The sequence below is a fragment of the Loxodonta africana genome, chromosome 7 (assembly GCF_030014295.1).
Source record: "Loxodonta africana isolate mLoxAfr1 chromosome 7, mLoxAfr1.hap2, whole genome shotgun sequence".
Taxonomy (NCBI): Eukaryota; Metazoa; Chordata; class Mammalia; order Proboscidea; family Elephantidae; genus Loxodonta; species Loxodonta africana.
Genome location: NC_087348.1, coordinates 6,721,065 through 6,744,517, shown reverse-complemented (window position 1 = coordinate 6,744,517; position 23,453 = coordinate 6,721,065). Strand labels below are relative to the sequence as shown.

General features: G+C 42.5%; 1 protein-coding gene across 15 annotated transcripts in view; it reads left to right on the top strand.

The window, feature by feature from the left end:
- Positions 1-23,453, top strand: part of PPP6R3 (protein phosphatase 6 regulatory subunit 3) — a 196,934-nt gene that overhangs the window by 21,501 nt on the left and 151,980 nt on the right. For 14 of the 15 annotated variants that reach the window (XM_064287632.1, XM_064287645.1, XM_064287644.1 and 11 more), the window contains exon 2: positions 10,170-10,305. The exons of the other annotated variant lie outside the window; for it this stretch is intronic. The gene's annotated coding sequence lies outside the window, so the exon portion shown is untranslated. The remainder of the gene's footprint in view (positions 1-10,169; positions 10,306-23,453) is intronic. 15 annotated transcript variants of the gene reach the window in all.

The following is a 23,453-nucleotide window of genomic DNA, read 5'->3' as shown; positions in this document are numbered from 1 at the left end:
GCTCCACTAGTCATTCCTTGGAAACCGTGTGGGGCAGTTCTACTCTGTCCTGTAGGGTTACTGTAAGTTGGAAATGACTTGACAGCAGCTGTTTTGGTGGGTTTTTTTTTTTTTTTTTTTTTTTGATTTAGTGTGATTTTGGTTCTTTGAAATTGTTGAGACTTGTTTTTAAATGGTGTATATTGTTGTTAGGTGCTGTCACGTCGGTTCTGACAGCGGCCCTCTATACAACAGAACGAAACACTGCCTGGTCCTGCACCATCCTCACAATCGTTGCTATGCTTGAGCCCATTGTTGCAGCCACTTGTCAGTCCATGTCGTTGAGGGTCTTCCTCTTTTTCACTGACCCTCTACTTTACCGAGCATGATGTCATTTTCCAGGGACTGGTCCCTCCTGATAACATGTCCAAACTTTGTGAGACGCAGTCTTACCATCCTTGCATCTAAGAAGCATTCTGGCTGTACTTCTTCCAAGACAGATTTGTTCGTCCTTCTGGCAGTCCATGGAATGGTCAATATCCTTCACCAGCACCATAATTCAAAGGCATCAATTCTTCTTCGGTCTTCCTTAGTCATTGTTCATCTTTACTATGCATATAAGGTGATTGGAGACAGCCATGGCTTTGGTCAGGTGCGCCTTAGTCTTCAAGGTGACATCAAACAGTGTATAGCTTGTGGCAGATTTTCATTAATATTTCGTGTTTGTTTAAAAAGAACATGTGCTCTCCAAATTTAAGGTGAGCTTTCTCCATATGGCCTTTAGATTAAATCCATTAATTAAATTCACATTATTATCCTTACTTGGTTTTGTCTGCTTGTTCTATCAGTTACGGAGCGGGGTGTTGTTAAAATTCTCTGTTAATTTGGAGATTTTATCAAATTCTTGAAGTTCTCCCAGTTTTTGCTTTATGCCTGTGAGTTGAGAGTTGTTAAATTCTCAGTGACTTCCGACAGTTTGTCCTGTTGTAGTGAGTGTAGGAATGGTTTTTGCATTAAAGTCTGTTTTGTCAGGTATTGGCATAGCTGTATTAAGTGATTTTTGGTTGGTGTTTGCCTGAGATACCTTTTTCTGCCATTTTAGATTCACACTTTTTGTTATAAGTAGCGGGATTGTGTTTTTATAACCTGATGTCAAACTAAGTCAGTCCATTTGTATTGTGATTGAAATGTTTGATTTGTTTCTACTATCTTATTTTGTGTTTTCTAACTTGACTTTTTTCCCCTCTGTTTTATATTGTACGGTTCTTCTCTTCATTCATGCCCGGTTTCCCCACCCATGTCTAGCAATATAGAAATTATGTATTTCAATTAATTAATTAGTAACCTTAGACATTTCTTGTTTAACCTAGAGCCTCAAGTTAATTATCTTTACTCTCGTGAGGACCTTTATCAATCACCCCTTCGGACTTAGGTGCTGCCGTTGCCTACGTTTCACTCCGGGGCTTTTAGGGCCCCACAGAACGGGCGTTGTTGTTGTTGTGCACTGTCGTCTCTGAAAGGCGGCTTTGCCTGACATCCACTCTAGGCTGATGATTACTTCCTCTCAGCACTTTGACAGTGGGTCCCCCCGCCTTTCGTTAGTGAGGTTGATTAGAAGCCAGCTGTCACTTGTTCCTCTCTAGGTCATCTCCAGCATTTCTGAAACATTTTTTGCCCTCTTCTGCAGTCCACTTAAGAATTATTTATGTAACAGTTTCTTACTTCTCATGCTTCCTCAGTCTGAAGATCGGTCTATTTCTTCAGTTCTTAAAAATTCTCTGCCAGCATTGATTTGATGTTGTCCCACCTGCTTTTCCAATGACCTCTTCCTGGTATTTTGTTTAGACCCATATGAGAACGTCACATTCTGTCCTCCATGTTCTCTTTAATGTTTTTCCATCTTCCTGTGCTGCCTCCTGGGTATTTTCTTTAACTTCATCTTTGAGTTTAGCAATTCCCTCTTCAGCTTTGACCAGTCTGCTCTTCATTCATCCATTGAATTTAATTTCAATCATCATAGCTTTTCATTTCAATAAGTTTTATTTAGTTCTTTACCAAGTCTCCTTGTTTCTTGATGACAGTTTCTTGTCTTTAAATATAGTTTATGTATTGTGTCATTTCTTCAAATAAATTGACCATGTATTATGTAGTTATCACCAGTGTTTGCCTGCTTTTCAGGTCTCATTTTTTATTTCTAATCTGTAATTTCCTGTTGTGTTATTTTTGATTATGTGGTCACAGTTTTTGTCCACCACATTCTGGTTTGTTGAAGATGGCCAGATGCTCTCAGGACATTCACAGTCAGTGTTTAACAAATACTGACTGAGCTCCACCTGTGGACCAGGCACTATTCTAGGTGCTTAATATTTATCAAAAAACAAAACAGACGTTACTCCATGACTTTTGTGGAGCTTAACTTCTAGTGAAACCGATTTGAATGGAGATGGAGGTGGCTGTGAGAATTTCCCTCTTGCTCTTGTCAGCCCATTTAAAGAGAGAATTTAATAGCATATGTGGAATCTTGAGATGTCTGTACCTAAAGTGGCTCTCATGTTGTCCAGTGCAGCAGAAGTGTCTAGTCTGTTTTATTTTTAGGTTGCTGGTATTACCTGAAGGAACCCTGGTAGCACAGTGGTTAAATTGCTCAGCTGCTAACCTAAAGGCCTGTGGTTCGAACCCACGAGTCGCTCTGTGGGAGAAAGATGTGGCAGTCTGCTTCCGTAAAGATTACGTCCTTGGAAACCCTATGGGGAAGCTCTACTCTGTACTGTAGGGTCACTGTGAGTCAAAATTGAATCAGTGGGAGTGGGTTTGGTTTTTTAGGGGATGTCTTAGACTGGGTTCTCTAGAGAAGCAAAACCAGTGAAGGGAATAAATAAATACACAGATTTGTATCAAGGAAATGGCCCATGAGCTTGTAGAGGCTGGAACGTCCCAACTCCATGGATCAGGCTGGAGGCCTCTCCCGACTCATGGGGCTCATGAACCCAAGATCAGCAGGTCAGACAGCAGGGTTCTTACAGGTTACAAAGATGGGACAATCCCAAGATCAGCAGGCAAGACAGCAGGTATGCTGCTAGCTCAAGCTCCAAGAATTGCAGGTCACACGAACAGGAGTCAACTGCAGGATCCAGAGCAAACAGAAGCCCTTGCCAGAAAGTCCACCTATATTGGATGTAAGCCACACCCCCAAGGAAACTTACTTTCAACTGATTGGCTACTCACAGCAGATCCCATCATGGGGGATCACATTATATCAAATCTCATCACGGAGGTGATCGCATCATCATATGACTGCCAAACTATTTCACAACCGAAAAACCACTGAGAATCATGGCCCAGCCAATGATCATGGGGCGTTATCTGCTATTTTTGGATTACTATTTATGGTGTCTTGCTGTCTCAGAATAACCAAGTACCAGATAGATTACAGATAGTCCCTGACTTACAATGGGGTTCCATTCTGACGACTCCATCAAAAGTCAGTTCTGTTGTAAGTCAAATACTTGTTTTTTAGTTTTCATTATTAGCCCCTTTTATTACCAGTATCTTTATAAATCTGGTCTTCGTCTTTGGGGGTTGGAAACGTTACATTTAAACTTACAGATATATTTTAATACATACATACCTAAGAAAATACATCATAAAAATTTAGCTCTGATGAAGAAGAGTTGGACAACGTTGGCATTTTGTTAGTTGCGGAAATAAGTCCACTTGTGGAAGATTCTGGATCATCGGGGTTATACCTGGGAATGGGGATAACATTTCTAGTCAGAAAATTAGTGGGAGTTGTCTGTAAGGTCCTTTTCTTTTTTCCATCATATATTTCATGGTAACATCTCACTGCTTCCTGAATCTCGCTATCGACTTCAGCAAAACAATCAGCACTTGGGTCTTGTTTTCAAGGAACTGAAGCTCTTGATTTAGTTTAGAAAAACTTCAGCTAATTCTTTCACTGTAAAATTTCTTGACACTTTCTCTCCTTCTTCTTTCTCATTATTTCTTCTTCAGCATTTCTTTCCTCTTCAAAATCCATGTAATCCTGATCTGTCGGTTCCCCTTCTTTGTGATCTATGGGCTGTTCCACATGGGTGATATTTTTTCACCAATCTATTTCATCATATTATCCTGATAACTGCTTGGAGCATGTTCACATATTTTCCAAATCTCCTGCATGCATTTTCCTGTAACTTCCTCCCAGGAAGATGTAATATTCTGGATACACTGAAGAATGTCATAATTTTTCCAGAAATTGCATAATGTTACTGTACTCTTACCTGCTGCAGCTATTGCCTGCGCAAATATAGTTTGTAGGCAGTGTGCCTTGAAAGGGGCGGTTGTACTTTGATCCGTAGGCTGCATCACAGCCGTCGTTCTGGCAGGTAGATACCGGCGCCGACGTTACTGTAGACCAGGCCATACCTGCCATACAGCAGTGTTCTGACCATAAATCGTAACATCGGACACCTGCATGCAGACATCTGAGAATGGTAACTTCAGCAGATCACGCCCCACAACATTGTATGTTGTACGTGCTGCTAATGATTAGATGTACAAAAACAAAACCACCAGCACAAGTCTGGCTCGTTGTCTGTGTCGTAAGTCTAGGACTGCCCGTTTATGTTTTAGATATCAGTAAGTATTCAAAAAAAAAAAAACCTTTAAAAATGATGAATAATAGAGCTGGTAAATGTGCATATTCTGCTTTAGTGTGGAGTGTTTTTATGTCAGCGAGGCATTTCCTAGAGGTTTTGTACCGCTTCACCTTAGTTAGCTCCTCCTCATATTCAGAAATGGGAAGGAATTCAAGGATGATTACCTTTTTAAAATCGAATCACTCAATTGCTAGAAAACATTTATGTGAACCTTAAGTGCAACTCTAGCCAAGTACAGAACACCAAAAACAATCTGCAAGAGAGATGTGGATCAAAATAGATTCTGAGCCAAATCTATCATTTATAATATGTAGCCTTTCCCAAGGGAGCGGAGGGACTATTTCAAACTTCTTTGTACTGAAAGCCTTCTCTTCCTCCGACAAATAAATTAAAAAGAAGCAATCAGAAAAGAAAAAGTCATCAAGGGACACAATGGCATGTGAACCGGAGCTAGGATCGGAGCCAGGGACGGGTTACCCAGAAAGCAACGTCAGCACGTGCTTAGGACATCGACAAAACAGGTACTGGTTGTCCAAAGCCAAGACCCGTAGGTGCCAAGCAGACAGGATAAAAGGAAAAGTGAGTGCACAACAATGATTCGGGAAGGTTCGATTTGTTATTCTTACCGTGTATGGAAGTAGATGTTTTCTGACAGCTTAATTGTGACAAAATCACTGAAGAATTTGTAAGAGCAAAGCATGTTGTTGTCGTCGTTAGGTGCCGTCGAGTCGGTTCCCACTCACAGCGGCCCCATGTACAACAGAACGAAACGCTGCCTGGTCCTGTGCCATCCTTACAGTCGTTGTTTTGTTTGAGCTTGTTGCGGCCACTGTGTCAGTGCACTTCACTGAGGGTCTTCCTCTTTTCCGCTGACCCTGTACTTTGCTAAGCATGATGTCCTTCTCCAGGGACGTATCCCTCCTGACAACATGTCCAGAGTATGAAAGATGCAGTCCCGCCATCCGTGCCTCTAAGGAGCATTCTTGTTGCACTTCTTCCAAGGCAGATTTGCCAAATGCAGTTCGTTGTTTGAATCTTGACTGCTGCTTCCATGGCTGTTGATTGTGGATCCAAGTAAAAAGAAATCCTTGACAACTTCAATCTTTTCTCCATTTATCATGATGTTGCTCATTGGTCCAGTTGTGAGGATTTTTGTTTTCTTAATGGTGAGGTGCAATCCATACTGGAGGCTGTGGTCTTTGATCTTCATTATTCATTAGTAAGTGCTTCAAGTCCTCTTCACTTTCAGCAAGCAAGGTTGTATCATCTGCATAACGCAAGTCATTAGTGAGTTTTCCTCCAATCCTCATGTCCCGTTCTTTTTCATATAGTCCAGCTTCTCGGATTATTTTCTCAGCATATAGATTGAGTAAGTATGGTGAAAGGATACAACCCTGACACACACCTTTCCTGACTTTAAACCACTCAGTATCCCCTTGTTCTGTCCGAACAACTGCCTCTTGATCTCTGTACAGGCTCCTCATGAGCACAATTAAGTGTTCTGGAATTCCCATTCTTCGCAGTGTTCTCCATAATTTATTATCCACACAGTCGAATGCCTTTGCATAGTCAATAAAACACAGGTAAACATCCTTCTGGTATTCTCTGCTTTCAGCCAGGATCCATCTGACATCAGGATTGATATCCCTGGTTCCATGTCCTCTTCTGAAACTGGCCTGAATTTCTGGCAGTTCCCTGTCCATATACTGCTGCAGCCGTGTTTGAATGATCTTCAGCAGAATTTTGCTTGCGTGTGATGTTAATGATATTGTTCTATAATTTCCATGTTTGCTTGGATCACCTTTCTTGGGAATAGGCATAAATACGGATCTCTTCCAATCAGTTGGCCAGGAAGCTGTCTTCCATCTTTCTTGGCATAGACGAGTGAGCACCTCCAGCGCTGCATCTGTTTGTTGAAACATCTCAATTGATATTCCATCAATTCCTGGAGCCTTGTTTTTCACCAATGCCTTCAGAGCAGCTTGGACTTCTTCCTTCAGTACCATCGGTTCCTGAGCATATGCCATCTCTTGAAATGGTTGAATATCGGCTAATTCTTTTTGGTATAATGACTCTGTGTGTTCCTTCCATCTTCTTTTGATGCTTCCTGCATCGTTTAATATTTTCCCTATAGAATCCTTCCACACTGCAATTAGAGGCTTGAATTTTTTCTTCGGTTCTTTCAGCTTGAGAAACGCCGAGCGTGTTCATCCCTTTTGGTTTTCCATCTCCAGCTCTTTGCACATGTCATTATAATACTTTACTTTGTCTTCTTGAGCTGCCCTTTGAAATCTTCTGTTCAGTCCTTCTACTTCATCATTTCTTCCTTTTACTTTAGCTGCTTGATGTTCATGAGCAAGTTTCAGAGTCCCCTCTGACATCCATCGTGGTCTTTTCTTTCTTTCATGTCTTTTCAGTGACCTCTCGCTTTCTTTGTGTGTAATGTCCTTGATGTCATTCCACAGCTCGTCAGTTCTTCAGTCGCTAGTGTTAAATGCATCAAATCTATTCTTCAGATGGTCTCTAAATTCAGGTGGGATATACTCAAGTTCGTATTTTGGCTCCCATGGACTTGCTCTGATTTTCTTCAGTTTCACTTTGAACTTGCAGTATGAGCGGTTCATGGTCTGTTCCATAGTCGGCCCCTGGCCTTGTTCTGACTGATGATATTGAGCTTTTCCATCGTCTCTTTCCAAACATGTAGTCGATTTCATTCCTGTGTGTTCCATTTGGCGAGGTCCATGTGTATAGTCGCCGTTTATGTTGGTGAAAGAGGGTATTTGCAATGAAGAAGTCGTTGGTCTTGCAAAATTCTATCATTCGACCTCCGGCATTGTTTCTATCACCAAGGCTATATTTTCCAACTACCGATCCTTCTTCTTTGTTTCCAACTTTTGCATTCCAATCACCAGTAGTTATCAATGCATCCTGATTGCATGTTTGATCAATTTCAGACCGCAGAAGTTGGCCTTAGTGGTTGGTATGTAAATTTGAATAATAGTCGTATTAACTGGTCTTCCTTGTAAGTGTATGGATATTATCCTGTCACTGACAGCGTTGTACTTCAGGATAGATCTTGAAATGCTCTTTTTGACGATGAATGCAACACCATTCCTCTTGAAGTTGTCATTCCTGGCATAGTAGACTATATGATTGTCTGATTCAGAATGGCCGATACCAGTCCATTTCAGCTCACTAATGCCTAGGATATCGACGTCCATGCGTTCCATTTCCAATTTTCCTAGATTCATACTTTGTACATTCCAGGTTCTGATTATTAATGGATGTTTGCAGCTGTTTCTTCTCATTTTGAGTCGTGCCACATCAGCAAATGAAGGTCCCAAAAGCTTTACTCTATCCACGTCATTAAGGTTTACTCTATTTTGAGGAGGCAGCTCTTCCCCAGTTGTCTTCTGAGTGCCTTCCAACCTGGGGGGCTCATCTTCCAGCACTATATCAGACAGTGTTCTGCTGCTGTTCATAAGGTTTTCACTGGCTAATGCTTTTCAGAAGTAGTCTGCCAGGTCCTTCTTCCTAGTCTGTCTTAGTCTGGAAGCTCAGCTGAAACCTGTCCGCCGTGGGTGACCCTGCTGGTTATCTGAATACCGGTGGATTAGCTTCCAGCATCACAGCAACATGCAAGCCCCCACAGTACGACAAACTGACAGACACGTGGGGGAGAGCAAAGCATAGAAATTTTTTTTTTTTTCCCATGAATAAACTCGTTTACTTTATTGTAAGGTACTCGTGGCAAGGCATGCAAGTAAGACCTGAAGACATTTATTTAACATTGGAAAATCAGAGTTAAGAAGTACGATGTTAGTTTAGATGTTAGAGTTCAAATCCTGAGACTTCAGGCCTTTTTTTTTTTTTTTTTAATTTTTATTGTGCTTTAAGTGAAAGTTTACAAATCAAGTCAGTCTCATACAAAAATTTGTATGTACCTTGCTGTAAACTCCTAGTTGCTCTCGCCCTGATGAGACAGCACACTCCTTTTCTCCACCCTGTATTTCCCGTGTCCATTCAGGCAGCTTCTATCCCCCTCTGCCTTCTCATCTCCCATCCAGACAGGAGCTGCCCCCAGTCTCATGTGTCTACTGGATCTAAGAAGGTCACTCCTCACCAGTATCGCTTTCTATTGTATTGTCCAGCCCAATTCCTGTCTGAATAGTTGGCTTTGGGAATGGTTCCTGTCCTGGGCTAAGAGAAGTCTGGGGACCATGACCTCTGGGGCCCTTCGAGTCTCAGACCATTAAGTCTGGCCTTTTTATGAGAATTTGAGGTGTGCATCCCACTGCTCTCCTGCTCCCTCAGGGTTTCTCTGTTGTGTTCCCTGTCAAGATTGCCGTCAGTTGCAGCCGGGGACCATCAGTTCTTCTGGTCTCAGGCAGATGTAGTCTCTGGTTTATGTGGCCCTTTCTGTCTCTTGGAAACCCTGGTGGCGTAGTGGTTAAGTGCTACGGCTGCTAACCAAAGAAAGGGTCAGTTCGAATCCGCCAGGTGCTCCTTAGAAACTCTGTGGGGCATTTCTACCCTGTCTTGTAGGGTCGCTATGAGTCGGAATTGACTTGACGGCACTGGGTTTGGGTTTTGGTTCTGTCTCTTGGGCTCCATAGAAGTGTTTTTAATTATATAAAACGTTAGCAATGAAAGATCTATCTAAAGATAAAACAGTGATTTTTGGGTAGTATTTGTTTTCTGATCATTAAATTTTCTTTTACGGCATCTCCCTTTTGTTCATTTATAATTATAGCATTTGTTATGAAACAGGCATCAAAACCAGAGTATGAGCTGTTTAAAGCAAAACTGGTGAAAGTCAGTTTTCGTCGTGGGCGATCAGTGGAATTTTACAGTGATTGTTCAGACAACTAAGTTCACTGCCGCACTTTCTTGTTGTAGCATATTCTTTTCGTGGAAAATGTGGTATATAGTAAAAATCTTAGTACCCCGCATCCACTAAAAATTTAATAATCTAGCTCATCTCATTCCGCTACGATGGCACACGGCACTTTTGCATTCAGCCAGTGCTAATATAGTCGCATTTAAAAAGGAGTTATATCATGGCTCGCGAGGACACACACGCACGCTCACACTCGTGCATGTACGTATCTAACTCACATATCCCGTTCAAATGTGTGAGTCAGCGGAGGAGGGGGCACCGCAGGTTGTCAGTGTTCAGGACCTCATGAGCCCTAACCTGGCCCTGGTAGGAGACCCTGTCGGATTGAGGAGCACTGTGCGTGGCTGTTCTGTCCCTGCTTGCCTGGCGGTCTGCCGTAGCCCTCCTGGGCAGCCCTGCTGATCCCGGAAGGAAGCCGAGTTAACATTACCTGTAGTCCTGTCTCGGCTATATTCAAGGAGCCCAGGGAGTTTGAAATGCACAGGCAACCTAGCTGTTGTTTTCACTGAACTTCCACAGTGGCGTGGAAAGAATGAGGAAGGATTGTAGAGACATGGGTTAGAGAGAGCTGGCGGAGCAGAATACCTGTGAGGATTAAAGTAGACGTTAATGCCTGTGTTTGTGTCTCTTTCCAGAAAAAAGTCGGCTTGGTCCATTGCTGCTGTTTCCCCTACTGTCAGGCCTAAGCCAAGCTTCCAGTTCTCCGCATCGGTTACTACTCCATCGCCTCGGGAGAACCCTCCAACAGCTCACTTACTCACACTACACTGGGTAGGTGTGACTTACTGTCCTTCCTCTTCTGTCTCTTGAGTGTCCGCTGTTGTAGTCATCATCGTGCTTGATTCTGAATGGGTTATTTACGACTGCCCTTCTGGGGAGTGTGGGGTCTTCAGATGCAGAAGCCCCTTCAGGAGGCAGTAGAAGCAGAATGGTTAAGAAGAAGGCTCATTAAGCTTGAAACCTTGGTTTGACCCCTAGCTAGCTGTGTGACCTTTGGCAAATTATTTCACCTCTCTGAGCCCCAGTTTCTTCATGTGTAAAATGGCAGTAGTTGTAAATGTCCTCCTCCCTTTCCATAGAAAATGACTGGGTAATTCGAGTTCGTGGTGGTTTTGCAGGTGTTCTAATGTAGAAGTCTTAAATGTTATAGAACAAGTGGTTAAGGCCAGGCTGTTTTTGTTAATGTGTAATAGCTGATTTTAGGAACTCTCTTCTTGGCCTTTGTGTTGAAATCTTGATAAGAGATAGGATATTGTGAATTTTTCTTTTTTATTCCACTGCCATTTTTCTGTGTGGAATAGAAAGGCATAGCTTTTTAAAAAAATTACTCAAGATGTGTGTGATTGTATTTACTTTGTAGAAAATCAAAATTTTAAATAAGACGAAAATCCCTTCAGATTCCCTTCTAGCCCTTCTTTTCCAGATAAGCTGCTGTTATTAGTTTTGGGTATACTTTCTTGACCTTTCTTACATGTGTTTGCATATATATGTGTGTGTTTATAGGAGCCGTGTGGTGCAGAATATGTGTTTTGCATAAATAACGCCATACTGTTTTGCAGTTTCTTCCATTCACCATGTTTCTCTGATACACCCATACAGTCCGTGTGGATCCTCTCTCTTCTTTGTAATGCTGTGTAGTCCAAAGGGAAGCCCACTGCCGTCCAGGTCGTCCCGACTCCTAGCGACCCTGTAGCACAGAGTAGAACTGCCCCGTGGGGCCTCAAGGCCATCATCTTTGCGGAAGCAGGGAAGCAGGCCCCTGTTTGGTTAGCGGCTCAGCCGTTAACCACCGCCCGCCCGGGCTCTTACTGCTGCAGAGTATTTTATTTAGCCATTTCCCTCTCAGTGGACTTTTTTTGTCATCACAATTTTGTTTTTGTTATTACAATCTTTCTTTTTAGTTTTGTATAAAACACTTACTTCTTACAAGCCTTTAGACCTGGATGGCAATGGGTTTGGCTTTGGACTACACAGTGTTAGAAAGAACAGAGGGTTTAGTGCAATGTTTAGCAGAGAAATCAGTAAAATACCTACTAAGATGTAAGCTGGGGTGGTTTGTTTTTTGCTCTTTTTCTTTGCCCGTGATGTACAACTGTGGAGCAACTGGAAGAAGCCTTTTCTTTGAAAGCTTTCTCTTTATCTCCCTTTGAAAAATAAGATATGAAATTGCTTTTAAACTCTATAAATGAACAATTATTTAGTAAATGTATATGAGTACCTATACATGAGTTATACAAAGATGTTCAAAACATTGTTGGTTGCTTAAGTCTCTCTGGCAGCAAATCCAGGGAATAGTTTCCTTGTTGAATTTACAAGTTCTGTGATACCATATTTTCCTACTTTTCTTGGCCTCTCCTTTTAAATTTTACTGCAGCCCAGTTTCGAATTTTGTTCTTCAGCCCTTAATTTGCACACTGTGGCTTGAGTAGTCTCTACTTCCACGGCTAAACTCAACCTGTATGTGCTAATGATGCCCAGGTCTGTTCTCTAGGCCTGATTTTCTCTGGAGTTCCACCTGCCTCTTGGGCTTTTCGACTCACATTTATTCTACCCCAGACTGAGTTACAGCCCTGGTAGTGTAGGGTTTAAATGCTAGTGAGTGTAAACCCCAATACTGCCAAATAACAGTTTTTCGTTCTGTGAACCTCACTTTCTTCGCTTACACGGTGAACCCTGTGAGAGCCGAAACTCAGTGGGACTGCTTCGGTGTTCTGGACCTCGCAAGTTTTCTGCCTCTGGCAGGGTGAAGTCTTACCACTTTTCTTTCGCTCCTTTTAGTGGAAAATATTTGAGTTTTCTTTCTCTAACGGTGCCTTGAACAGGTTCTGGCTTCCGCAGGTTTTGTTGTACAGTAGGGATGATGTGGTTGTTATGAGAATTAAATGACTGTTCGTATAACGATCACATTACCATATACATACATACAAAAAAAAAAAACAAAACCAAACCCACTGCCGTCGAGCCGATCCCGACTCCTAGCGACCCTGTAGCACAGAGTGGAACTGCCCCACAGAGTTTCCAGGGGGCGCCTGGGGGACATAGCTCGGGGTTAAGAAGTGTTAGCCATTATAGCTGTTATTCTTTATACAAGCAATTCCCTGCCTTTCTGAGAAATTCCTTAATTGTTACAATGAGACCTAATCAAGAGGTACCATCATTTTTATTAATCTCATATATTATCTTCCCATCCAGTTGCCATCTAGTTGATTCTGACTCCTGGCGACCTCATATGTGTCACAGTAGAACCGTGCTCCACAGGGTTTTCAGTGGCTGATTTTTTGGAAGTAGATTGCCAGATTTTTCTTTTGAGGCACCTCTGGGTAGACTTGAACTGCCAGCCTTTCGGTTAGCAGACAAGTGCCGTAACCATTTGCATCACCCCGAGGACTCACTATATTGTTGTACAGAGCCTGTGTAAGGCTGAAACCTGTCAGAGAAGGAAAACTCAAATATTCCCCACTAAGAGGAGCGATGGAGAAGTGGTAAGACTACGCCTGTCAAGGGCAGAATTGCGAGATCCAGAAAAACAAGGCAGTCCTGTCCAGTCTAGCTCTCAGAGATTTCACTGTCCTACTTGTTAAACATCTAGTACCCATTTACAGTGCATCAACAGTGGATGAGTGTACTTGTTGCTCCATAGCCCTCCCGGTATTAACTTAGTTCTGCTCCTCTGGCTTTTCTATTGAGTTGTCTAATTCTGTAATTTTATTGTTAATCTTCGGAATTTCTGATTCCTGTCTCTCTGTGGATTCTTGCAGCTTTATTATTTTTCATTATGTTCTTGAATAACCTTCTTAATTTCTTAACTGCTTTTATCTGTGTGTTCCTTGGCTTGTTCTGCATATTGCCTGATCTCCTTCCTGATGTCTTGAAGAGTTCTGTATATTAATCTTCTGTATTCTGCATCTGGTAATTCCAGGAATGTACCTTCATCCAGAAGATCCCTTGATTCTTTGTTTTGTTAGCTTGTTGAGGTAATCATGGTCTGCATCTTTATGTGACTTGATATTGACTGTTGTCTCTGTGCCATCTATAAGTTACTGTATTAGTTTATTTTATGTTTGCTAACCGTATCCTAGCTTCTTGCTTTGTTTTGTTTTGTTTTGATATGTCCAGATAGGTTGCTTGAGTGAGCTTGCTTGATTATTTTCACCTTTGAAGCTCTAACACCCTGTCACCAGATGGCTAGAGTGTTACCAGGTATATGAGCCTAGGAGTCCATTCACTTTTCTTGTATGGATTCACCTCAGATGTCCAGGTAGTTGGTCATCAAGTGTGTGGTACTCACTCTGTCCTACAGTCTTAGAGGGGAAAGGGTGATTGGTGTAGGTACAGGTATCTGGTTGCAGCAGGGGGTCACGCTCTGAACAAGGCAGGGGGCTGATAACTGTCCCCTGAGTGTCTGTGAAGAAAGCACGTCCCTGTTCCCTAGAGCACACGGGTGGGTTCTGCAGATGGACCTTGGGCACCCAGTGCTTTTGGTTGTAAGGACTGGGAGGTACCAGTTAATCCTGGGGCCCCATTCGCAGGTGGCTGGGTGACCTGAGTGGAGCCACCAGTCCTTATGCCCCTGATGTGGGTAGGTGAGGACCTTGTTTAATAGGCAAAGTGGTGTCAAACATCAAACACCCGCCTCTCCACCGCACAGCTGAAACAGTTGCAGTCTGCCCACGAGAGCTTGTTCTCCTGAAATAGGCCCGTAGAGGTCCGCGCAGGGGGAAGGGTCTTCAAAGTCCACAGACTGTTCATGCCTGGACAGGAGCTGCTTCTGTCCTGAGCTCCCCATGATGGAGCTGGCAGATTATCTTTTCCCCAATTGTGAATTTCTTCCTTCTCCAAGGCTGGGAGAATGGCTCAGGGCACTCAGCAGTTCCTTTCTATCTCAGGCCCAGGGAAATCAACAGCCACTGAATAACCTTGCAAGTACTTAGCTTTTGCTGAGAGCGCGGTTTTCCTCTGGTTCGAGAGGTGTGAGTAGGCTCTGTGGCTGGCTCTTTCTCCCTGAGGAAACTGCGGCTGAATGCTACCTCCAGCCATTGCACCCGCTCTCGGGAATGGTGCCTGGGGGATCCTGGGGACTCAGGTCTGGTAACTCCTCTCCACTTCTGAACCGTCTCTCCCTCCCTCTGCCGCTCAGTCTGTTTTCTAACTGCCTTTGATGTTCAGGGCTTCTAGCTTGTCAAAAATGTAATCATTTCACTTGTTTTTTCAGGTCTTTGTTGTAAGAGGGTTCACCGAAGGCGTCTGACTACTCCACCATGTTGGCCCTGTCTCCCCGATATTAATTTAGGTTTAATCATTATTTTTGCTGACTCACCAAGGTAGAAAATTTTACTGAAAAATGAGCCACACTGACCATTTCTCAAATGTTGGTTTGTGCAGAGATGGTGTGGCGGCAGCGTCACTTGACCCCCTCTGAGTTCACGAGGGAGAGGGAATCGTTATCAGCGTCAGCAGCCCAAGGCTGGTCACTGTGAGGCGGAGGGCGCACATACCTCCTCTCTCTAACCTTTTACCCATTCGGACACTCTGATCTCTGCTAGGTTTGATAATTTGTTGTAGTAGCCACACAGAACTCACAAAAAGTACTCATGATGGCGGGGTTTATTTGGGAAGTGAAAACCAAAAACCAGACCCAGTGCCTTTGAGTCAGTTCCGGCTCATAGCGGCCCTGTAGGACAGAGTAGAGCTGCCTCGTAGGGTTTTCAAGGCTGTAAATCTTCATGGAAGTAGACGGTCACATCTTTCTCTGGTGGTGCGGCTGGTCGGTTCAAACTGCTGATTTTTTGGTTACCAGCTGAGTGCTTAGCCACCATGCCACCAGGACTCCTCTGTTAGGGGAGTAACAGGTTCCAATTCAGGATCAGGAACCACTCAGGATACAGTCCTTGAGTCAGGACAGCTTCTCCGCTGTGCCCAAGGGCAGGCCTTTCCTTGGCCCCTTGGGCCTCTTCCCTGCTCAGGCAAGTGTTACAAAGCTCTTTATCTCCACTGATAAGTGCCCAGAGGCACCCCACTTCACCAGCAAGCTGCCTGCCCGAAGGCGCTCAGCTTTCTCCTCCTGGGCTGGGAAGCCCGCTGTACTGTCTCCTGCTGGTCTCCTGGTTCTGCTACCGCCCTGGTTTCTCTGCTGTTGGTTTTTGCTGTTTCTTGCCGTCTCTGGTGTTACAGCTCTCTATCTGTGTCTGTCTTTTGGGTCTAGAAGGTTTTCAGTGCAGAGATCCCAGGTCCAAAGGACACTTCCCACTGTTGTCTCTTCTTGGTTGTAGTGAGATCCCCCCTTTCTGCCTCTGAGATGGCTCATTTTAAGCCTAGTGGAATGGCAAATCTGACCAATGCCCTGGTTAGGGTTTCATACACCTTATTTGCATGGTCCTACTCCACCATGGGGTGTCACGCACCTTGTTTGCATTATTAGCATGCTATCCAATCCCCTTGGTCGGCCATAAGCACCTCATTTGAATACTCTCACCTGGTCATTTGGTGGGAGTTACAAGACCATGGTGAGAAAGGCCACATAAAAGCAATTCATTGTACTGCAGTTTTTGTTTTGTTTTTTTCTTAATGTTCTGTTCAGATCTTTTGACCATTAGGTTTCTATTTTTTTGACTCCCTATTAGGCATTGTATAAACTTAAAAATTACCCTCTGGCGATTTGAGTTTACCCCCTTCATATTTTGAAAGGACTTCCTCTTTTGTTTTAATTCTTGTACTATATACCATTACTTCTCTTATCTTCTGTATTGTATCCCCTCTGCCTCTCTACCACCCCAGTATTGAAAAATGTGTTTCTAACAAAAACCCGAAAAAACAAAACCCACTGCAATTGAGTCGATTCCGACTTATAGTGACCCTATAGGACAGAGTAGAACCTGCCCCGTAGGGTTTCCAGGGAGTACCGGGTGGATTTGAACCACTGACCTTTTGATTAGCAGCGGAACTCTTAAACCACTATGCCACGAGGATTTCGAACAAGCCCTGAAAAACCAATTTTATGTCAGAAAAGTTTACTAGAATACAGCGATGAGAAGGTTAATTTCTTTGAGTCCTTGTCTTCAAATATAAATGGAGTTGTGTTATGGATTGAATTGTGTCCTCCAAAAATATGTGCTGTAAATCCTAACTTCTATGCCTGTGGTTATGATCACATTTGGGAATGGGTTGTCTTTGTTACGTTAACGAGGCAGAATTAGTGTAGGGTGTATCTTAGTCAGCCTCTTGAGAGATAAAAGTGATTGAAAAACTGAGCAGAGGAGACATGGAGTAAGATAAATGCCAAGACACGTGGAGATCTCCAAGGAACCAGGAAGCAAAAGTTGAAGAGATGAGGACCTTCCTCCAGAGTCACAAGAAAAAGCCTTCCCCTAGAGCCGGCGCCCTGAATTTGAACTTCTAGCCTCCTCAACTGTGAGAAAATAAATTTTTGTTTGTTAAAACCACCCACTTGTGGTATTTCTGTTATAGCAGCACTAGATACCTAAGACAGGTTGTGAGAAGTGAGATGTATTCAACACATACTTGAATGTCTTCTAATGTTTTTGAACTGCCTGGCACGTATTAGGTCCTTTGTAAATGGTAGCGCCGTGGTTTTCATTCCACATGCAGAAGCCTCCTTTGTGACAATCTGAGAGTCCGTAGCATGGTTGGAAGGAGGACGGCCTTTCGGAGCCTCACACTGTCTCTGGGACCTGTCTGCATCTCAGATTTTACTTGTAAAAAACTGATGTAATGTATAGGATTGTTGTAAGTTTCAAATGAGGGGGTTTGTGAATATGCTTGGTAAGGCAAACTACAGATGCTGAATTCCTTAAAAAACAAGTTTCCGTTTCTGAGCACCTTCCTTTGTAAATATAAACCACATAACTTTTTAATTTAACTTTTTAACAACAGCTTTGTTATTTATTCCTATGCCATAGAATTCACCCATTTAAAGTGTACAGTTTATGGGTTTCCAGTACGATCACAGAGCTGTGCAGCCATCACCACAGTCACTTTGAGGACATTTTCATCACCCTGAAAAGAAACCCTGTACCTTTAGCAGCCTCCCCATTTCCTCCCAAACCCCTCAGCCCTAGGCAACCGCTAACCTACTTTCTGTTTCTGTAGATTTGCTTCTTGTAGACATTTCATACGAATGCGATTGTATGTGGTCCTTTTGACTGGCTTCCTTCCCTTAGCATAGTATTTCCAAGATCATGTGTGTCCTAGCATGCATCAGTACTTCATTCTTTTGTATTGTTCGTTGTGTGGGTATACGACATGCTGTTTATCCATTTGTCAGTTGAGGGACACTTGAGTTGTTTCCACTTTTTGGCCGTTATGAATAATGCTGCTGTGATTGTTCACTTACGTGTCTTTCTGTAGACATGTATTTTCAGTTCTCTTGGGTGTATACCTAGGGGTGGAATTGCTGGGTCATAGAACATGGGGTTCTTGGCACTGTAGTCGTGGCCCAGCTGCAGCAGCCACGCGGTGGTCCCGTTCACCACGTTGAGTCAGGTGCGGCAGATGGGGTGGTACATGGTTCAGCGCCTGCACCAGCAACCGGGATGGGGCAGTGAGTCCAGAGCCATGGGCAGGTATGCAGGCTGCTGCCACCTTGAGGGCCGGGTGCCCATCTCTGGCTGCTGGTGTCCTGCGGTCAAGAGGGGTCAGTGGGTCAGAGCAGCTGGTTACCCCCACCCTTGTACTTCGACCAAGAGGCATCATTCGAACAGAGTAAGAGGATACCGTGTGGTTTCCAGTCAGGAAAGGTGTGTGCCAAGGTTGCATCCTTTCACCATACCTATTTAATCTGTATGCTGAGGAAATAATCTGAAAAGCTGGACTATATGAAGAAGAACATAGCATCTGGATTGGAGGAGGACTCATCGATAACCTTCAATATGTAGAAGACACAAACAGCCTTGCTTGCTGAAAGTGAAGAGGACTTGAAGCACTTACTGAAGAAGATCAAAGACCACATCCTTCGGTATGGATTACACCTCAACACAAAGAAAACAAAAATCCTTACAACTGGACCAGTAAGCAACACCATGATGAGTGAAGGAAAGATTGAAGTTGTCAAGGATTTCATTTTATTTGGATTCACGATCAACACTCACGGAAGCAACAGTCTAGAAATCAAACGGCACGTTGCATTGGGCAAATCTGCTGCAAAAGATCTCTTCAAAGTGTTGAAAAGCAAAGATAATCACTTTAAGGACTAAGGTGTGCCTGACCCAAGCCATGGTGTTTTCAGTCCTCTCATATGTATGTGAAAGCAGGACAATGAATAAAGACTACCGAAGAAGAATCGATGCCTTTGAATTATGGTGTTGGTGAAGAACATTAAATATCCCATGGACTGCCAGAAGAATTAACAAATCTGTCTTGGAAGAAGTACAGCCAGAATGCTCATTATAAGTGAGGATAGCGAGACTTTGTCTCATATACTTTGGACGTGTTATCAGAAGGGACCAGTTCCTAGAGAAGGACATCGTGTTTGGTAGAGTAGAGGGTCAGCAAAAAAGACCCTTGACAAGATGGATTGACACAGTGGCTGCAACAATGACCTGAAGTATAACGGTTGTGAAGATGGTGCACACTGGGCTGTGTTTTATTCTGTTGTTCATGGGGTCACTATGAGTTGGAACCGACTCCATGGCACCTAACGACAACATACTAACTTTATGTTTAGCGTTTTCGATGAACTTCCACTGTGTCTTCCAAAGTGGCCGTACCATTTTACATTTCTACCAGCAATGGACGACGGTTCCCTTTTCTCCACATCCTGGCTCACGTTTGTTATCGTCTGTCTTTTTGGGTTATAGCCACCCTAGTTGGTGTGAAATGGTATCTCATTGTGGTTTTGATTTGCATTTCCGTGACGGCCAATGACTTTGAGCAATTTTTTCCATGTGGTTATTGGCTCTTTGTATATATTTGAAGAAATGTCTGTGTATTTGAATCCTTTACCTTTTTTTAAATTGGGTTATATGTCTCTTATTATTGAGTTGTGAGAATTCTTGATACATTCTGGATTCAAGTCCCTTATCAGATACTACAGGAATTACAAATATTTTCTCCCATTCTGTGGGTTGTCCTTCACTTTCTTGATGGGGTCCATTAAAGCACAAAATTTTTAATTAAAAAACAAACATTTGTTGTTGAGAATATACACAGCAAAACATACACTAAGTCAGCAGTTTCTACGAGTGCACTCAGTGACAGTGACCGCGTTCTTCAGGTCATGCACCCATCCTCACCCTCCTTTTCTGAGTCGGTCCTACCGCGTTAACAAACTCACTGCCTGGAACAAAATTTTAAAATTTTGATGTTCATTTTCTTTTTCTTTTGACGCTTGTGCTTTTGGTGCCGTGTCTAAGAAAACTTTGCCAATCCAAGGGTGTGAGGGTTTACGCCTGTATTTGTTTTCTAAAAGTCTTCATCACTTTATTTTTTTTTTTTTTTTTTTTTTAAATTTTTATTAAGCTTCAAGTGAACATTTACCATTCCAATCAGTCTGTCACATGTAGGTTTACATACATCTTACTCCCTTCTCCCACTTGCTCTCCCCCTATTGAGTCAGCCCTTACAGTCTCTCGTTTCGTGCCAATTTTACCTTCTTCCATCTCTCTCTATCTTCCCATCCCCCCTCCAGTCAAGAGTTGCCAACACACTCTCCCGTGTCCACCTGATTTAATTAGCTCGCTCTTCATCAGTATCTCTCTCCCCCCCACTGACCAGTCCTTTTCATGCCTGATGATTTGTCTTCGGGGTTGGTTCCTGTCCTGTGCCATCAGAAGTTCTGGGGAGCATTGTCTCTGGGATTCCTCTAGTCGCAATCATACCATTAGGTGTGGTCTTTTAATGAGAATTTGGGGTCTGTATCCCATTGGTCTCCTGCTCCCTCAGGAGTTGTCTCTTGTGCTCCCTGACAGGGCAGACATCGATTGTGGCCGGGCACCAACTTGTTCTTCTGGTCTCAGGATATTGTAGGTCTCTGGTTCAAGTGGCCCTTTCTGTCTCTTGGGTTCTTAGTTGTCGTGTGACCTTGGTGTTCTTCCTTTGCCTTTGCTCCCGGTGGGTTGAGACCAATTAATGTATTTTAGATGGCTGCTTGTTGGCATTTAGGACCCCAGGTGCCACAATTCAAAGTGGGATGCAGAGTGTTTTCATAATAGAATTATTTTGCCCATTGATTTAGAAGTCCTCTCAAACCAAGTTCCCCAGACCCCAGCCCCTGCTTCGCTATCCTTTGAAGCTTTCATTTTATCTCGGAAACCTCTTTACTTTTAATCCTGTCCAATTAGGCTGACCTTCCTTGTTTTGAGTGTTGTCTTTCCCTTCACCCAAAGCAGTTCCCATCTACAGATTGATCAATAAAAAGCCCTCTCCCTCCCTCCCTCCCTCCCTCCCCCCTTTGTAACCACAAAAGTATGTGTTCTTTTCCATTTTTTCTATTCCTCAAGATCTTATAATAGTGGTCTTATACAATATTTGTCCTTTTGCAACTGACTCATTTCGCTCAGCATAATGCCTTCCAGATTCCTCCATGTTATGAAATGTTTCAGAGATTCGTCACTGTTCTTTATCGATGCGTAGTATTCCATTGTGTGAATATACCACAATTTATTTACCCATTCGTCCGTTGATGGACATCTTGGTTGCTTCCAGCTTTTTGCTATTGTAAACAGAGCTGCAATAAACATGGGTGTGCATATATCTGTTTGTGTGAAGGGTCTTGTATTTTTAGGGTATATTCCGAGGAGTGGGATTTCTGGTTTGTATGGTAGTTCTATTTCTAACTGTTTAAGATAACGCCAGATGGATTTCCACAGTGGTTGTATCATTTTACAATCCCACCAGCAGTGTATGAGAGTTCCAGTCTCTCCGCAGCCTCTCCAACATTTATTATTTTGTGATTTTTGAATTAATGCCAGTCTAGTTGGTGTCAGATGGAATCTCATCGTAGTTTTAATTTGCATTTCTCTAATGACTAATGATCGAGAGCATTTTCTCATGTATCTGTTGGCTGCCTGAATATCTTCTTTAGTGAAATGTGTGTTCATATCCTTTGCCCACTTCTTGATTGGGTTGTTTGTCTTTTTGTGGTTGAGTTTTGACAGAATCATGTAGATTTTAGAGATCAGGCGCTGGTCTGAGATGTCATAGCTGAATATTCTTTCCCAGTCTGTAGGTGGTCTTTTTACTCTTTTGGTGAAGTCTTTAGATGAGCATAGGTGTTTGATTTTTAGGAGCTCCCAGTTATCGGGTTTCTCTTCATCATTTTTGGTAATGTTTTGTATTCTGTTTATGCCCTGTATTAGGGCTCCTAGGGTAGATCCTATTTTTTCTTCCAAGATTTTTATCGTTTTAGTCTTTATGTTTAGGTCTTTGATCCACTTGGAGTTAGTTTTTGTGCATGGTGTGAGGTATGGGTCCTGTTTCATTCTTTTGCAAATGGATATCCAGGTATGCCAGCACCATTTGTTAAAAAGACTATTATTTCCCCAATTGACTGACACTGGTCCTTTGTCAAATATCAGCTGCTCATACGTGGATGGATTTATATCTGGATTCTCAATTCTGTTCCATTGGTCTATGTGCCTGTTGTTGTACCAGTACCAGGCTGTTTTGACTACTGTAGCTATATAATAGGTTCTGAAATCAGGTAGGATGAGGCCTCCCACTTTCTTCTTCTTTTTCAGTAATGTTTTGCTTATCCGGGGATTCTTTCCTTTCCATATGAAATTAGTGATTTGTTTCTCTATTCCCTTAAAGTATGACATTGGTATTTGGATTGGAAGTGCGTTGTATGTATAAATGGCTTTTGGTAGAACAGACATTTTTACTATGTTGAGTCTTCCTATCCATGAGCAGGGTATGTTTTTCCATTTAAGCGTGTCCTTTTGAATTTCTTGTAGCAGAGTTTTATAGTTTTCTTTGTATAGGTCTTTTACTTCCTTGGTAAGATTTATTCCTAAGTATTTTATCTTCTTGGGGGCTACTGTGAATGGTATTGATTTGGTTATTTCCTCTTCGGTGTTCTTTTTGTTGATGTAGAGGAATCCAAGTGATTTTTGTATGTTTATTTTATATCCTGAGACTCTTCCAAACTCTTCTATTAGTTTCAGTAGTTTTCTGGAGGATTTCTTAGGGTTTTCCATGTATACGATCATGTCATCTGCAAATAGTGATAGCTTTACTTCCTCCTTACCAATCTGAATACCCTTTATTTCTTTGTCTAGCCTAATTGCCCTGGCTAGGACTTCAAGTACGATGTTGAATAAGAGCGGTGATAAAGGGCATCCTTGTCTGGTTCCCGTTCTCAAGGGAAATGCTTTCAGGTTCTCTCCATTTAGAGTGATATTGGCCGTTGGCTTTGCATATATGCCCTTTATTATGTTGAGGAATTTTCCTTCAATTCCTATTTTGGTGAGAGTTTTTATCATAAATGGGTGTTGGACTTTGTCAAATGCCTTTTCTGCATCAATTGATAAGATCATGTGGTTTTTGTCTTTTGTTTTATTTATGTGATGGATTACATTAATGGTTTTTCTGATATTAAACCAGCCTTGCATACCTGGTATAAATCCCACTTGATCAGGGTGAATTATTTTTTTCATGTGTTGTTGGATTCTATTGGCTAGAATTTTATTAAGGATTTTTGCATCTATGTTCATGAGGGATATAGGTCTAAAATTTTCTTTTTTTGTAATGTCTTTACCTGGTTTTGGTATCAGGGAGATGGTGGCTTCATAGAATGAGTTGGGTAGTATTCCGTCTTTTTCTATACTTTGAAATACCTTCAATAGTAATGGTGTTAAGTCTTCTCTGAAGGTTTGGTAGAACTCTGCAGTGAAGCCATCTGGGCCAGGACTTTTTTTTGTTGGGAGTTTTTTGATTACCATTTCAATCTCTTTTTTTGTAATGGG